Genomic DNA, 4,664 nt, shown 5'->3' on the forward strand with positions numbered 1-4,664 from the left:
AAGAACACTCCTGATCCTTACATACATACATGACATGAAGCAGATAAAAGTGCATAAGAGTTTCAATCAAAGCAACGATAGCAGGTTAATACCATTCTTAATCATACGCCCTAAATAGAAGAATTAACTCAAGGGTTCATCTAGTCCTTTTTGAAACATGGTCCTGGCTTATCTCAAGATAGGACCTTCTAAGATAGATAGCCCGTTCATGACGATTATACGAATTAAACCTTTACCAACTACTATTACGGTTGGGTATTGCACAGTCATCAGAAGGAATGTCAATCTTCCAAACCATAATTCAACCTTCACATTTTTAACCATCATCACTGTATTCTTTTGGCACACGCACCTATAATTATCCACTTACCTTTAAAGTGTCGGCCACCTCTTTGGCCTTTCCTGATAGTAAAATTTCCTTACAGTCAATGTCATTTTAACCACCTCCAAATAAATTTTCTACCTTATTTCCGATCACTGCTTGAGTGAAGATGTTTTCCTTAAAATCAGATGGGAAAAAAAATATCACCATTTTTCCATAAGTTATTGCCTCATTCTTTAGAGGCTAATCACTATCAAGACTGACTCTCAATCATACTTAGAACATTTTTTATCTTAAGTCCTAATTGCCCTGAATAATTTCGACCATTACTGGTTCGATCCATACTTTCTCGTGGTTTAACACGTGCCCCACTTGCCATCATTATAATTATGTCATTTTTCCTTTATCAACATTTTTATTCTTGAGAATTTCGAATATTTCCTTTCTCCTTGTAAAACCTCTAAGGTTATCCTTCAATCATTCCTCCGGTATTCCCTATATACAGGGCATATCAAAATACCATTTACTAATACTAGAACCATTGTCTATATACTTCTGAAAAATTTCTCCACTGATCCTTAAAGGTTATTATTACCTTAATCCTTTCCAATTCATACTGTCAAAACTCATACTATCCCTATTAAGGGTGAAATGCCAACCTTTATGCATTCCCCTAGGATTCGTTTTAAGTTACCGATGTTCTATCCTTAATTCCACCTTTAAAAAGGTACAAGCATCCTTCCATGGATAAATAAAGTCATATATCCCTGATAAGGGTATCTTATTCAATCATTTCCACCTCGATAGTCTATACCGAATTTCACAATAGCATCCTTATTCAAGTTAAGGTCAATCCACATGGCCTCCAAAAGATAACAACGGTTATCCGCTTGTCTTGCCTAATTTGGTAACGATAACAAGGATGTTCTGGAAGATATTGGTCGTGTTCAACGTGAACTTCTTCTTAATAATTCCTTATTTACTTTTGTTGTTTATCTCAACAGTCACCTCAATGTTGGGATATCTTTCATACCTGGCGTCTCCCTTTCTGGGTATCAAGCCACCGGTCTTACATTTCACCTTCTTGAAGGTCACTTCCTTCATCCAATTTTTCCTAATTTCTTACTTCCTTATCCCCTTAGTCTATCCGCGTCTCATTATTTATCCTTCAAATTATCTCAAGGTTTCCTCGAATCCTCCCACTTACAGGGGATAACTATATGTATCTCTTATGCCCTCAACCATCAATTTTAACTTATGGTGAATCACCCTCATCCTGACGAATGCATACTTTTCTATTTCTATTGCTACGAGTCGTTAGGGTTTCCTCATACCCAACTCCTTTATCATACCTCAAACTCTATTGCCGTTATATTCCTTTCCACTTCAATTTCTTTTTTTTTCTTATTTTTTTCCTTTCTCTTATCATTATTTCATGAACCAACACAACATAAGCATTGATTTCAACATCCCGTCATTCTGGATTCGTGCCCTTAGAACGAATCTTGACAACTTTTACAACTTAAATTCACAATTCATCATACTCGTCTGCCTTTGTTCTGGCTCTAAAGCTTTTACACTCTCTCCATAACCTTGGGAATTACTTTCCCGAAAACAATTGGCTGAACTTTAATCAGTTTATCATAACCTCTGGCTCCGTGCTTTTCTTGGTCTTTCACCAGCGGGTGGTCTCTCTCTTAGGAGGGTAAGTGACAAAAACAGTCTTTTGTGATTCGTCAATCATTTAGAATCTCAAATAATTCCTATATTTCCTTTAGCCAGGCTCTTGCCTCGGCTGGGTCAGCTTGTTCCATGGAACTCTGAGAGCTTAGCGACTTAAAGGTCCTGAAAGAATTTCTCACCGCACTGTCTCCTCAGGGTGGTGGTTGGGGATAATAGTCTAAGTTCTTTTTAGACAGGTCCATGAATTGCCGTATAGGAGTACCGTCTCGGGTCTCCTTTCCTTACTCGACTTTCTGTTTCCTTAGTATGAAATGTTTCATCCTACTCCCCATAATTGGGGTCATCTTTTAATTTAAAATCCTCATTTTCCACTCCATTATGTCATGGGTTCCTTCTATCTTGATGGCGACCTCCCTGACTATCACGTTCAGGGTTTACTCTAAATCTTATTCCTCAAACTATGGCTCTCATCTAAGTTCTCATCCTTACGCTCTTGAACTTTCGGAACCCAAATTCTATAGGAATACCTCATTATTCCCTTATCATCTTTCTCGATATTAATCTTTTATCTAATTGTTGGCTCCCTGCCTTCATTCATAACTTTTTCTGGCACAATATGATCTTTTCCAATAATTCGGGCTGTATTGCAATCTCAAACAGCTTTTCGGTACCGGCTCCGGTTACCTTCACTTCTATTTCCATTTTCTCAAAATATCTTATAAACTCTCCAAAAGACATTATCATCTTGAGTCTCTCCTTTTTACTAAGGGCATCAGCCACCATATTGGCTTTCCCCGAATGATAAAGAATCTCCCAATCATTATTCTTGATTAGCTCTAACTGCCTCCTATGGCATATGTTGAGCTCTTTCTACGTGAAAATGTACTAGAGCACTTATGGCTTAGGTAATTCTCGCACTTCTCTCCATACAAGTAGTGCCTCCAATCCTTAGGGTAAAACTATTGCCACGAGCCTAAGCTCATGAGCGGGGATATCGAATTTTATATTACCTTAATTGTCTTGACATGTACGCGATTACCTTACCGTGCTGCATAAGCACGCACCCTAAGCCCTTGTGCGAAGCGTCACTACACTTCACAAAATCTCCTTTTCCATCCGGCAACGCCAGCATAGGGGCCATCACCAACCTCTGCTTCAGTTCTTGAAAGCTGTTCTCGCATTTCTCTGTCCATTCGAACTTCTCAGTCTTACGAGTAAGCCGCGTTAAAGGGGCTACTATCTTTACAACTTGAACGAACCTCCGGTAGTGACCGGCCAATCCTACCTCTGGTAGTCGACCAAACCATGGGCATCAATTCATCAGTGGTCCTTTATCCAATCCTGTCAGGATCCTCCATGGGATCCTCCTCAACAACTATCCCTTCTAGGACAACATCCTCAACCGCTAAATCCTCAATATCAACATCATCCGGTCCTGCATTAGGACACTCTATCGGATCCACAATCCGATCTCCAATTAGTAATAAAATATCATCACGATGTTACTCCTCAACCTCAGGGTTCGGAGTCCCGCTACCATATACGATAACGAACTACGCTCCTATCACGATATTTATAAGGGTTCCCATAAGGGTTTTAACTGTCAGTACTACGTTAGGTAGCCCGACTATGAACTTGGCAAGATTTCTTATTATCTTAGTGAACTTATTATCTTAACGTCCCATCATCTCTGAGGTTTATAACGCTTAGCTCTGATACCATTTCTGTAACACCCCCAGATCCGGGGTCGGGGATCCGGGTCGTCACGGTCTTTCTTTCCACAATATCACTTCACTTAATTAATAATAATAACCTTATGCTGTGACCCCACACTAACACACACCACAACCCGTTATAGTCTCAGAGATGAAATTTAAATAAGTACAAGTCTTTGAACCCACAATTTAAAAGTTATTACAACCCAAAATGATTTCTTGATAAATTTACAGTTAATTGCCATTATCTGCCACAAGTTATAATTATACATAATTGATTCTCAAAAGTAGATGGTCTGATCTACAATAGATCTACCTCTGCAGCTATAGCAGCTACAACATCAACGGGAAGATGCGGGACGCTTCCCACGCGCTTGCGCTGGGTCTGCTGGAGTCTGGCCATCTTTCCTAACTGTTGTTGTGTGATGAAGAAATAAAGCAAGGCTGAGCAGCAAGCCCACCAAAATAATATGTATAATGATTTACAATATATGAGCCTTCTCATAGTACTCATGAAAGTCTTGGTCAAAAGAAATGAACCAAGTTTGATATCTTAATGCGATGAAGTCGCAAAATATTCAGTATATATACATATATACTTTTCAAAATCTTGGAAGTCCTCTTCCATGCATAATATACACAGAGTTCCAGTGTATAACTGTATAAAAATATCGTTGCAAGGTGATCTCATATATCTAACCTTGTCTCAACGTTTTTCTGAAAATCTTTGTCATGCATAAGATAATCATTAACTAGATATAAGTTTAAAAGATGAAGTTACAAGATACCCCAAAATACTTATATCTTTCCCAAATACTACTTGAACTACCCCCATTCAAGTTATAATCAGTTTCAAAGGTTCATCACATAGATGAGACTACAAGACAAGATTTGAATAGATTCAATCTTTGAACATCATTATAAATAATGAAGTTACGAGATAC

This window comes from Apium graveolens, chromosome 7 (assembly GCF_009905375.1).
Source record: "Apium graveolens cultivar Ventura chromosome 7, ASM990537v1, whole genome shotgun sequence".
Taxonomy (NCBI): Eukaryota; Viridiplantae; Streptophyta; class Magnoliopsida; order Apiales; family Apiaceae; genus Apium; species Apium graveolens.